Here is a 14,541-nt window from a genome sequence, read left to right as displayed (position 1 = left end):
CATTAGGGTATTCCCTGAGGTCAGCTATTCTTTAATTTGTTCATCAATTTACCATCAGCACCTAAGATAATTTCTAGTCCCACAGAGAATGGTCATTGAACTAACCAAGTATTTATTAGTGAATCACTTTTTATGGTTCAAAATATTAGAAAACATTTCTACTGCAGAATGGAATTTTCTTTTCCTTTTTCTGTCTCTATGTCTCTCTCATTATTATTATTTTTTTAATCCATAATTCCAAACTAGGTCATGTAGATATCCCAAGAGAAAGGCAGAAATATTCAAATATCTTTGAGATTGTGAAGGAGAAACAAATACACAGGTTTTAGAAGATATAAATTTTCCCTGAGGACTTGAGATCTAGGAATTCGGATACATCAGCCACATCTCCATATGTTAGATTAATTTCACCTGTACACGCATCATCTACTGAGGTTACCAGGTGACAGGAACACATCCTGATCCAATCCAGGTAATTTAACTACTTCTTAGCATTTGAAACAATGCATCACTTCTTCCTTATTGGTGTTTTTTGTCCAGCAGGATTTCTCGATCACACATCTTCATATCTCAATGGTGGCCCTTTGACTGCTCCCTCCTCTTATCCCCAAATGTTAGTATTGAAATACAGCAGACAACAGTTCTTCTTTCTCTGTTCTTTATACTTACTCTTTAGGTAATCTTTTCTTTCCCAAGAGTTTTAAATAATTATCATCTTGTTGTTTTAGTAGCTACATGTCTTAGTCATGTCTGACTCTTTGGGACTGCATGGACTGTAGCCCGCCAGGTTCCTCTGTCCATGGGACTATCCTGGCAAAAATACTGAAATGAGTTGCTATCTCCTCCTCCAGGAGATCTTCCTGACCCAGGGACTGGACTGAACCCACCTCTTCTGTGGCTCCTGCATTGGCAGGTGGATTCTTTACCACTGAGCCACCTGGGAAGCCCATTGGAAAAAGAAATATTTAGTCAATAAATTGTGTCTGACTCTGTGTGACCACATGGACTGTAGCCTGCCAGGCTTCCCTGTCCTTCACTATCTCCCCAAGTTTGCTCAAACTCAAGTCTATGATGCCACACAACCATATATTGATATATATTTATTGACAGGTATATATACTTAGATGCCAATCTTTGAAAGCATTTATCTTTCAAAGCAATCTTTGAAAGATAGCAAATGCAATGTGTTTAATTTTAAACTCCTGATATTCTCTTTATCTTTCTCAATGTCATCCTTTCTTCTCAGTTGATAATAACACCTTCAAACAAAAATATAAGATTCCTGCAGGATCCTTATTCTCTCTCTTACCCTACACCTTAAACCCCATACTCAATTACTCAATTTATGCTAACACCCTGGTTCACACTCTATGTTTGAATAGTTGGAAAGGGCAGTTTTAGCTTTAATATTTAAACTGTTCTCTTAAAACTGCAGATGGAGTAACTCTTTAAAAACTATTTAAAAATAATATGATGCCATTCCACTTCAGTAAGCCTGTATAACTGACTGTAAATGTCAAAAATCCCCACATCATCTGGCCTCCCACACATTTTCTGAATGTTTTTACTGCTGCTTTTTCCTTAGTTTATTCCATTTCAGTCACAATGGTCTATCTGTTGTTTCTCAAAGATTCTGGGCATGCTTCTGAGCTAAGGTCTTAATTTTATCTGCTTGTAATCCACTTTTTTCCCCACTATGTTTTAATTTATTAATTGAAGGATAATTTCTTAATAGAATTTTTTTGTTTTCTGTCAAACCTCAACATGAACCAGCCATAGGTATACATATATCCCCTCACTTTTGAACCTCCCTCCCACCTCTCTCCCCACCCCACCCCTCTAGGTTGATACAGAGCCCCTGTTTGAGTTTCCTGAGACATACAGCAAATTCCCGTTGGCTGTTTATTTTACATGTGGTAATGTAAGTTTCCATGTTACTCTTTCCATACATCTCACCCTCTCCTCCCCTCTCTCCATGTCCATAAGTCTATTCTCTATGTCTGTTTCTCCATTGCTGCCCTGTAAATAAATTTCTTCAGAAGCATTTTAATAGATTCTGTATATATGTGTTAGAATACAATATTTATCTTTCTCTTTCTGACTTATTTTATGTTTTGACCATTCAGAGCCTTTTGCATTTACATGTGAATTGTGAAATTTTTGGTTCTAGTTCTGTGAAAAATGCCGTTGGTAATCTGACGAGGATTGCATTGCATCTGTAGATTGCATTTGGTAGTAGAGTCATTTTGACAATATTGATTCTTCCTACCCAGGAACATGGAATATCTCTTCATTTATTTATGTCATCTTTGATTTCTTTCATTGGTGTCTTATAATTTTCTGCGTACAGTTCTTTTGTGTCCTTAGGTAAGTTTATTCCTAGAAATTTAATTATTTTTGATGCAGTGGTAAATGGGATTGATTCCTTAATTTCTCTTTCTGATTTTTCATTGTTAGTATATAGAAATGCAAGTGATTTCTGTGTATTGACTTTGTATATTGCAGCTTTGCTAATTCACTGATTAGCTATAGTAATTTTCCGATACTATCTTTAGGGTGTTCTATGTACAGTATCATGTCATCCACAAGCAGTGAGAGCTTTACTTCTTTTCTGATCTGGGTTACTTTTATTTCTTTTTCCCTCTGATTTCTGTAGCTAGGACATTCAACTTTATGTTGAATAACAGTGGTAAAAATGGACACCGTTGTCTTGTTCCTGATCTTAGGGGGAATGCTTTCAGTTTTCACCATTGAGAATAATGTTTGCTGTAGACTAATCAAATATGGCCTTTACTGTGTTGAGGTAGGCTCCTTCTATGCCCATTTTTTGAAGAGTTTTAATCATAAATAGGTACTGAATTTTGTCAAAGGCTTTTTCTGCATCTATTAAGATTGTCATGTGGTTTTTATTTTTCAATTTGTTAATATGGTGTGCTACATTGATTGATTTGTGTATATTGAAGAATCCTTGTATCCCTGGAATAAACCCAACTTGATTATTGTGTATGAGCTTTTTGATGTCTTGCTGAATTCTGTTTGCTAAAATTTTGTTGAGGATTTTTGCATCTATTTTCATCAGTGATATTGTCCTGTAGTTTTCTTTTTTTGTGTTGTTTTGGTATCAGGGTGATAGTGGCCTCGTAGAATGAGTTTGAAAGTGTTCCTTCCTCTGCAATTTTTTGAAAGAGTTTTAGAAGGATAGGCATTAGCTCTTCTCTAAATGTTTGATAGAATTATCCTGTGAAGCCATCTGGTCCCAGGATTCATTTTTTGGGAGATTTTTGATCACAGCTTCAATTTCAGTGCTTGTATTTGGGTTGTTCATAATTTCTATTTCTTCCTGGTTCAGTCTTGGAAGATTGAACTTTTCTAAGAATTTGTTTATTTCTTCCAGGTTATCCATTTTATTGCCATATATTGTCCATAATAGTCTCTTATACTCCTTTGCATTTCTGCATTGTCTGTTGTAGCCTCTTCTTTTTCATTTCTGATTTTCTTGATTTGATTCTTCTCTCTTTTTTTCTTGAAGAGTCTGGCCAAAACTTTGTCAATTTTGTTTATCTTCTCAAAGAACCAGCTTTTAATTTTGTTAATCTTTGCTATTGCTTCTTTCATTTCTTTTTCATTTATTTCTGCTTGCATCTTTATGATTTCTTTTTTTCTACTAATTTTTTTTTGTTGTTGTTCTTTTTTTCCAGTTGTTTTAGGTGTAAAGTTAGGTTGTCTATTCAATGCTTTTCTTGTTTCTTGAGGTAGGATTGTATAGCTATAAACTTCCCTCTTAGAACTGCTTTAGCTACATCCCAGAGGTTTTGAGTTTTAGTGTTTACATTGCCATTTGTTTCTAGGATTTTTTTTTCCCCTTTTGATTTCTTCAGTAACCTGTTGGTTATTTAGAAACGTATTGTTTAGTGTCCATGTGTTTCTTTTTCTTTCTTTCTTTTTTTTTTTTACATTTTTTTTCTTTTAATTCATTTCTGGTTTCATAGCATTGTGGTTGGAGAAGATGTGTGATACAATTTGAATCTTCTTAAATTTACTGAGGTTTTATTTGTGACCCAAGATGTGGTCTATCCTGGGGAATGTTCCATGTGTGCTTGAGAAGAAAGTGTATTCTTCTGCATTTGGATGGAATGTCCTGAAGATATCAATGAGATCCATCTCATCTAAGGTATCATTTAAGACTTGTGTTTCCTTATTAATTTTCTGTTTTGATGATCAGCCCGTTGATGTGAGTGGGGTGTTAAAGCCTCCTATTAATATTGTGTTACTGTAAATTTCTCCTTCTATGTATGTTAGTGTTTTTCTTGTATATTGAGGTGCTCTTAAATTGGGTGCATAGATACTCACAGTTGTTATGTCTTCCTCGAATTTATCCCTTGATCATTATGTAGTGTTCTTCCTTATCTCTAGTAATATTCTTTATTTTAAGGTCTATTTTGTCTGATATGAGGATTGCTACCCCAGTTTTCTTTTGCATACCATTTGCATGGGATGCATTTTTTTCCTTCCTCTCACTTTCAGTCTGTATGTGTCTTTAGGTCTGAAGTGGGTTTTTTTGTAGACAGCAGATATATGGGTCTTTTTGTATCCATTCAACCAGTTTGTGTCTTTTGGTTGGAGTGTTTAATTAATTTACATTTAAAATAATTATTGATATATATGTTCCTATTGCCATTTTTTTAATTGTTTGGGATTGATTTTGTAGGTTTTTTTTTCTCTTGTATTTCTTGACTATATAGGTCCCTTTAACATTTGTTGTAAAGCTGGTTTAGTGGTATGAATTCTCTTAACTTTCACTTGTCTGAAAAGCTTTTTATTTCTCCATCAATTTTAAATGAGATCCTTGCTGAGTACAGTAATCTTGGTTGTAGATTTTTTTCCCTTTCAGTACTTTAAATATATCCTGCCATTTCCTTCTGGCCTGCAGAGTTTCTGCTAAAAGATCAGCTGTTAAACGTATGGGGTTTCCCTTGTATGTTACATGTTGCTTTTCCCTTGTTGCTTTTAATATTCTTTCTTTGTGTTTAGTGTTTTTTTTTTTTTTTTTAAAGCATGTGTCTTAGTGTGTTTCTCCTTGAGTTTATCCTGAATGGAACACTTTGCCCCTCTTTCACTTGACTGACTATTCCATTTCCATGTTGGGAAAATTTTCAACTATAATCTCTTCAGAAATTTTCTCATACCCTTTCTTTTCTTCTTCAGGGACCCCTATAATTTAAATGTTGGTGCATTTGATATTGTCCCAGAAGTCTCTGAGACTATATTCAGTTCTTGTCGTTCTTTTTGCTTTATTCTGCTCTTCAGAAGTTATCTCAATCATTTTATCTTCCAGCTCACTGATTCATTCTTCTGCTTCAGATATTCTGCTATTGATTCCTTCTAGAATATTTTTAATTTCAGTAATTGTGTTGTTTGTCTCTGTATGTTTATTCTTTAATTCTTCTAGGTCTTTGTTAATTTATTATTGCATTTTCTCCATTGTGTTTTCAAGGATTTCGATCATTTTTATTATCAATGTTATGAATTCTTTTTCAGATAATTTGCCTATTTTCCCTTCATTTATTTGGACTTCTGTGTTTCTAGTTTGTTTCTTCATGTGTGTAGAATTTCTGTGTCTTCTCATTTTTTTTTTTTTTTTTTTATTGTGTTTGAGGTTTCCTTTCCCCAGTCTTCAAGTTTGAACTCTTTCTTCCTTTGGTTTCTGCCCTCCTAAGTTTGTTCCAGTGGTTTGTGTAAGCTTCTTATAGGGTGAGATTTGTGCTGAGTTGTTTGTTTGTTTGTTTTACCTCTGATGGGCAAGGCTGAGTGAGGTGGTAATCCTGTCTCCTGATGATTGGGTTTGTATTTTTCCTTTGTTTGTTGTTTAGATGAGGCTCCTACACAGGGTGCTACTGGTGGTTATGTGATGCCAGGTCTTGTATTCAAGTGATTTCTTTTGTGTGAGTTCTCACTATCTGATACTCCCTACGGTTTGTTTTCTGGTAGTCAAAGGTCCTTGAGTCAACACTCTCACTCCAAAGGCTCAAGGGTTGGTCTCTGGTCAAGAATGAAGATTCCACAAGTGATTTGTTATGGTATTAATTGAGATGAACACAAATACCCTAAAATGAAAACCAAAGATAAACCCCAGACAAATGGCAGTTACAAAATCAAGCAAATAATAATTAAAACAATGGAATATACACATATGCATATACACCTATAAGCAAAAACAACAGTCCAACAAAAATAAAGTACAGTAGATTGAACCAGAATCAAAGGAAATACAAAAATTATATCTACCAGTTAAGAACATAAGTACCTAAAGCACAAACTAGAAAACAGAACTAAAGCAAGGTGCCAAGTGGGGAATAAAGCAATGAAAATAAAGCTAACAAATAAGTTGAGAGGAAAGGAAACAAAGAAAAGAATGAAAGAATAGATATGCAAAGTTAAATGAAGTGAAGTGAAGTCACTCAGTCGTGTCTGACTCTTTGCGACTCCATGGACCGTAGCCTACCAGGATCCTCAGTCCATGGGATTTCCCAGGCAAGAATACTGGAGTGGGTTGCCATTTCCTTCTCCAGGGGATCTTCTTGACCCAGGGATTGAACCCAGGTGTCCCACCTTGTAGGCAGACACTTTACCATCTGAGCTACCAGGGAAGCCCTAAAATAGAGGTAGATAAAGAAGATTTATATACATTAAAGATTAACCGCAAGGGAAAAAGAGCAGTAAGAAAAGCTAACAAATGAAAAAATGTAGAAAAATGTAATAGGTGTAGAAACTTAAAATTTTATTCCAAAGGCACAGAGTCTGCTTAGTTGATCCTGTGTATTTAACCTGCAGTTTGTACAGCTGGTGGGAAGGTTTAGATCTTCTTCCTTAGCCACACTGCCCCTGGGTTTCATTGTGGTTTTATTTGCACCTCTGCATGTGGGTCGTCCACTGGGGTTTGCTCCTGAGGCTGCCCTGGAGGACTTGGGTTTGCCGCAGTGAAGGCCAGGTGTTGAGGTGGTGCAGCTGCTTGGGTCGCAGGGCTTCTGGCAGCACCAGTTATTGAGGTGGCGGGGGGGGTGGTGGTGGGGGGGGTTGGCTGCTAGAGCAGCAGGAAATAGATAAATACTGTTAACCAGTATGGCAACCAGTATTGGCCAATACACTTCAGTATTCTTGCCTGGAGAACCCCTATGACACAGAAGCCTGGCAGGCCACAGTCCACAAGGTCCCAAATAGTTGGACATGACTGAGGCAACCCTGCATGTATAGATGCAAGACTTTTTTGCCTGTGGCCGCTCTGTCCCAGTGAGGGTTGAGCATGAAGGAGGTGTAGTTGTTTGGCTTGCGGGGACCCTGGTGGTGCCAAGTGTGCAGGGAGATGGACTTCCTCCACCATAGGAGTCATGGTCCTATCAGAATCTCTTTCTGAGCCTCTTGTAGCTGGTGATCAGAATTCCTGTTTGACCAGTCCTCCTCCACTGCTCTGCCCATTCAGGCACTTAGCGGGCTACCTTTCCCGGGGTCCTTCTCTGTTGTTTGGAGCATCAGGCACTTAGAGGGGTCCTCCTGGCTGAGGTCCTACGCTGTAGATCGATGCAACAGGCACTTAAAGGGGCACCTGGGTGGGGTCCTACTCTGTAGATCTGTGGGTCAGGCACTTAAAGGGGCACCTGGGTGAGGTCCTACTCTGTAGGTCCGCAGGTCAGGCACTTAAAGGGGCACCTGGGTGGGGTCTTACTCTGTAGTTCAGTGAGTCAGGTACTTGAAGGGCCAGCCTCTCTATTGTTCTGTGGCTGATGCTGGAGCGTGGGGAGAGAGAGGCTATGGTGATGGCTCCACCCCCTTTGTCTGACTCAACAGTATCGCCTTGTCTCCATGGTTGCCTGGCTTTCCTCTACAGACATTCCCCACCCCAATCTCCTCCCTCACACCCGCCTTGATCCATCTTTCCTCAGTCAATAGCAGCCCCCACCCTGGGATTGCTCCACAATCCCTAAACTCCAGTTCCAAGCCACTGCGCCTTCTAGGGGACCTGAGTCCCTGTCCAGGGTATGCATGACTGTGGCAAGGACTGTCTGATTCTCATTCCAATTAGGCAGTCCCAGATCAGCTGTTTCATTCTCAGTCTTCAACATTTCTCCTCTGACTCAGACAATTGCACCGATGTGGGGATTGGGCCCTTGCTTCAGTTCCCTCACCCACCAAAGGCAGATCCAGTCCTACTAACACTCCTATTTTTCCCCCTAGTTCCTTTGTCTTAACGAGTTTTGCGTGGTTCTATATATTATTTTCCACTCGTCAGGTACTCCTGTGTGCTCTCACCTGGTGTTCTGCATGCACTTCTGTGTCTGAAGGTGTATTCCTGATGTATCCATGGAGAGAGATGTGCTCCATGTCCACCTACTCCTCCACCATCTTGTTCTCCTCCTATAATCTACTTTTATCTCTTGGCTATCTCCTGAAGTTTTGGCTCAAATCTTCCCTTCTCAACAACTGCCTTATTTAAAGATGTCAGATAACTGCCAAAATGCTTATCTTCTGTGCTTTGTTATTTTTCCCTCCTTTATGCCCATAAAAATTTCCCTTTCTAGTGTACTACATAATTTACTCACTTATACCACTTTAACTTTAGTACCTAATATTCTTGCCTGAGTAGAACTTGAGAATATGTCCCTGACCTCTGATACTCTGCTTCAGAAAAATCCTGTCATCTGGACACTTGAATCCACATGCACATAGTTGTGCAGACATCTAAGCATCAACCAGAATTAAAGGATAACTTGCACTGGAAAATAGTGAAATGACTCAGTTATAAGGCTAATCACTGAAATGTTTCTAGATTGAGCTGTAAAAAATAAAACAGGAATAAAAAACATAACAATTTAAGAAATGTATGCTGCATAGAAAGTAAGAGTAGAAGGATATGCAGTTTTTAATTACCATGTTAATTTTACAAGGCTAAACTGAGTATTGGACAGAGACATGCAATTGTCTGTTTACATATACCTATTTCAAAGATATACATTTGCTTAAAGAAATAATATTCCTGCTAAATGATTAACTACATTTGCTATACTGAAAAGGAAACTGTGAGTAATATATGACGTAAAAAAATGAAGAATTTTAAAAAATACTATCAATCTAAGGGCAAAAATACCTTTCTCTTTGAAATATGCCAAGGTAAAGCTGAGTACCAAAGAATTTATGCTTTTGAATTGTGGTGCTGGAGAAAACTCTTGGAAGTCCCTTGGACAGCAAGGAGATCAAACCAGTCAATTCTAAATGAACTCAACCCTGCTTGGCTTATCTCACTTATTATGACATTTTCTAGGTCCATCCATATGCTAGGTACAAATAGCATTATTTCATTCTTTTTTATGACTGAGTAGTATTCCATTGTATATATGTACCATATCTTGTTTATCCATTTGTCTGTCAATGAACATTTAGATCGATTCTGTGTCTTGGCTATTGAAAATAATGGTGAGATTATCATTGGGGTGCATGTGTCTTTTCAAATTGTAGTTTTCTCCATATATATGCCCAGGAGTGGGATTGCAGGATCATATGGTAATTTTATTTTGAATTTTTTAAGGAACTTCCATACTGTTCTCCATAGTGGATGTGCCAATTTACACTTCCACCAACAGTGTGGGAGAGTTCCTTCTTCTCCACAACCTCTCCAGCATTTATTATTTGTAAACATTTTGATGAGGGCCATTCTGACTGGTGTGAAGTGATGCCTCATTGTAGTTTTGATTTGCATTTCTCTAATTGGTGATGTTGAGCGTTTTTTCCTGTGCCTTTTGGCTTGTATGTCTTATTTGGAGGAATGTCATTTGAGATCTTCTATTTTTTGATTGGGTTGTTTATTTGTTTTGATATTGAGCTGCATGAGTTGTTTGTAAATTTTGGAGACTAATCCCTTGTCAGTCACATCATTTGCAGACTTTTTTTTTTTCCCATTCTGTGAGTTGTCTTTTTAATTTTGTTTGTGTTTTCCTTTGCTGTGCAAAAGCTTATGAGTTTAAGGAGGTCCCATTTGTTTATTTTTGGTTTTATTTCCATTACTCTAAAAGACAGATTGAAACAAACAAACAAACATTGCTGGGATTTATGTCAAAGTGTGTTCTGCCTATGTTTTATTCTAAGAGGTTTTAGTGTATCCAGTTTTACATTTAGGTCTTTAATTAATCTTGAGTTTATTTTTGTTGTGGTGTTAGAGCACGTTCTAATTTCTTACTTTCACAAGTAGCTATCCAGTTTTCCCAGCAATCTGATTAAAGGGATTGTCTTTTCTCCATTGTAGTGTCTTGCCTTCTTTATCATTGATGAATCAACCACACATGTGTACATTTAATTCTGGGCTTTCTATCCTGTTATATTGATCTATATGTCTGATTTTGTGCCATTACCATACTGTTTTAATTTCTGTAGCTTTGTAGTATAGTCTGTAGTCAGGGATCCTAATTTCTCTGGCTCCATCTTTCTTTCTCAAAATGGTTTTGGCTATTTGGAGTCTTTTATGTTTCTGTATATACTTTTGTTGTTGTTGTTTGTTTTAGTTCTCTGAAAAAATGCCATTGGCAATTTGATAGGAATTGTATTGAATTTGCAAACTGCCTTGGGTAGCATAGTCATTTTGACAATATTGATTCTTTCAATCCAAAAATGCAGTATATTTCCATTTGTTTGTGTCATGAATGTAATTTATTTGAAAATGATCTTTGCAGAAGTAAGTGAGATGAAAGTTAAGGTTAGTTTATATGAACTAGAGGCTTTCCTGTTAGCTCAGTCAGTAAAAAAATCTGCCTGCAATGCAGGAGATCAGGATTAGGCATATCCTGAATTCAATATGACTGGTTTCTTTACAAGAAGAGAAGGGACAAAGAAATAGATAAAAAACACAGGGAAGAAGTCCATTAAATTACAGAGGTAGAGCTTGGAGTGATGTATATTTAAGCCAAAGGATATCAAGGATTGCTGGCAACATAAAAATCTGTGAGAAAAACTTGGAGCTGACCATCCCCTAGTTATTGCTGATAAAGTTTAAGAGGTGGATCAATGGTAAAATATGTGTATATTTTGCTTGAAATGATAAAACTGTCTCCATGAAGACACACTGGATCAGAAATATAGTTGTGCATTTATTTACTGCACAAGGTATCACGTTTAATAGCCACCATTCACACCAGAGCATTGTTAATTGTTTTATTTTAAATGATGATTTTCCAAATGATGTAAGTAAATGTCTTCAGTAATTGGTTATTTTTGCTTGTCTTTTTTTTTTGGAGTCTAATTTTAATTTCATATGATTATCTATGACCAAGGAATAGCTTCAGATACTTGATGTGCTTAGACTCCTACATAAAAATCACCACATAAATGTTTCTGATGTGAAAACAGCTGATCCTTTCATTTATTCTAACTTCTATGATATAAAAGTGCCATTTCTGGATCTTTTGAATCCTTTCAATATTTAATCAGGGAAATCATATAGACTATAAATTATGACTTTTTAGTTGTTCATGCCACACAAGTTTCATGATAAAAAAAAACACAATATAATTACATTTTCATGATGCTGTACAAGGGTACCATAAAAATAAGACATGGGAGTTTTGTAGAATAACATAAAATTAGTAGAAAAAAAATTTTGATGTCTTTTTGGGCATAGTTATTTTCTTTTAACTGAATTATATGCAAGAGAGCAAGATGTTAAGCTGTAACATAGTTAAAGGACTGCATACATTTTATTTTCTCAAGTTTTCTTAAAAATTGATATAGCATCATCCCTGGCTTATGTCTTAATGAAGACATATTTTTTTAAACTTAAAAATAAAATAACTTTAACAATTTAGAAATATTGCTCCTGGTTATATTTTTCCTAATTCAAAAGTTAAATATTCTTTGATAATAGTAATAGAGATAAATGGTACAGTTAGTAGAGTTACTAAACAATTACTTGATATTTAGCAATTCTTAAATATCAAGATTAAAGAACAGGAGAGTTTATTGTATATTGCAAACATCTGTCTATATAATAAGAAAGTAAATCAATCCTATCAACATATAACCACAATCTCAATATATTTTGCACTTTGGAAAGTGGGTAAATTAAAAGTCCTTTATTATGTGACATTTATTTTCTAAGGCATTGACTCAAAAGTTATCTATACCAATTTATTTGACAATTTTGTTGTTCTTTTGGATGTAATTACTTTGTAGGGATAGAGTACCTAGTGTTAAACATTTGGTGTTTATATAAGAAATTGTCTGCTTTATAATGTGTTGAATGAGTCATTTGCCAGCTAGTACCCTGGAAGTATTTTTTTTTTTTCTATTTAAACTCCACAATTTAATTTGTATTCTCACTCTTTCCATAGACCCCTAGATAGATTTTGAGAACAAGAAAAAATGAACAATCTTCCCTTCATAGAGTTAAAGATGGTTAAATTCTTAAGAGAAATAACAAAGCTCTTGAGACTTGCTGAAAAGAGGCTTGTCAAACTGGTGGGAAGTTAAAACAAATGAATGGGCAGCAAGTATAGCTATGTTGGGCAAAGGGAAAACATACACACAGTACATTTGCACCAATGCTCAATGGCTAAATGTTGTATACATGTTATGCATTTTTTTCAAAATCTATCATGCACACACAAAGACAATATTTTTCCATCATAGTAAAAATAGTCACTGTTTATTAAGAAATTACTATACTTTCACTTTTATGAAGTCAGTACTTTTTCCCCATGAGGCATAATGTGATTAAATAAATTGCCCAAAGGCAATTATTCCTAACAGTACATTTGTGGCACTTCCCTGGTGGTCCAATGGTTAAGACTTTGTCTTCCAATGCAGGGGATGCAGGTTCCATCCCTGGTCAGGGAGCTAAGATACCACATGACTCCAGAACATAAACAATAGAAGCAGTACTGTAACAAATTCAATAAATATTTTAAAAATGGTCCACATTAAAAAAAATCTTAAAAAAAAAGAGTGCATTTGTATGACAAACATTTTATAACTTCACTTGCTATGTTATACTGCCTTTTAATACAGCAGAATTCTGGCATGTGACTCAAAATCAAAATAAGTAACACACTGAAAGAAAATAGAATATATACGTAGTAGGAGCTCTATATGCTATCTTAGCAACGACATGCACGTTTTCATGTTTCTAGGCATACTGTTAGAATTAATAATAACTGAATTCTAATTATTTACTAAAATTGTTGTTTGTTTTTGTTTGGTCGCTAAGTCACGTGTGACTCTTTGAGATGTTATGGACTATAGAACGCCAGGCTCCTCTGTCCTCCACTATCTCCCAGAATTTGCTCAAATTCATGTATGTTTAGTTGGTGATACTATGTAACCATCTCATCTTCTACTGAACCCTTCTCCTTTGCCATCAATCTTTCCCAGCATCATGTCTTTCTTAAACTTTTCCTATCAGTCAGCTCTTCACATCAGGTGACCAAAATATTGGCACTTCAGCTTCAGTATCAGTCCTTCCAATGAATATTCAGGGTTGATTTCCTTTAGGATTGACTAGTTTGATTTCCTTGGAGTCCAGGGGATTCTCAAGAGCCTTATCCAACACCACTGTTCAGAAGGATCAATTCTTGGACACTCAGCTTCCTTTACAGTCCAACTCTCACATCCATACATGACTACTGGAGAAGCCATAGCTATGCCTAGATGCACTTTTTTTGGCAAAGTGGTGTCTCTACTTTTTAATGGTGTGTCTAAGTTTGTCAGGGCATTCCTTCCAAGAAGCAAGCATTTTTAAATTTCATGACTACAGTCACTAGCTACAGTGATTTGGGAGCCCAAGAAAATAAAATATGTCATTGCTTCCACTTTTTCCCCTTCTACTTGCCATGAAGTGATGGGACCGGATGCAATGATCTTTGTTTTTCAATGTTGAGTTTCAAGCCAAGTCACTAAAATTAATTAAGGTTTATTCTTTATAATCAGATTAAATAGTGGGATCTAGCAAATATACAATTACCACTCAGGTTTCTGAATTAACAATTAATCATACCAATTTCTAAGCAAATCCTAGCTAATTAAGAAAAAAAAGTACATTTCAAATTATTTTGGCTATATATAAATAAATTAATATAAAACCTTTGAGGATTTTGCACAATGGCAAGATACATGAATACTTTTAAGGTTCTTTTTTAATGACATCTATTTGCAAAATGACTTTAGACTCAGTTGTAATTGTAGACTTAGTCTTAAGCCTATAGGAAGCATTCTAACATGCATTTTCTTTATTTCTTTTCCTATATAATCAGCTATACTTATTGAACAACAGTTTTGGGCTGTTGTAGGGACTAGAGGTCCAGCAGGATATGAAAGATATGGCCTTAATGGCAGACAGGAAAGTCCATGATGCTCAAAACTCACACATACGATATCCAACATTGTTCATAGTGGTAAAAACTATGGAAAGGATAAAGCAGATAAGAAAGTCTATGTGTGTGTGGCTATGTGTGTGTGCGTGTGCAGGTATATATGTTTGTGGTGTTGGAGTGGGTACTTGGAGTTTTA

Source organism: Cervus elaphus, chromosome 14, assembly GCF_910594005.1.
Source record: "Cervus elaphus chromosome 14, mCerEla1.1, whole genome shotgun sequence".
Lineage (NCBI taxonomy): Eukaryota > Metazoa > Chordata > Mammalia > Artiodactyla > Cervidae > Cervus > Cervus elaphus.
Note: the sequence above shows the minus strand (reverse complement) of the source record.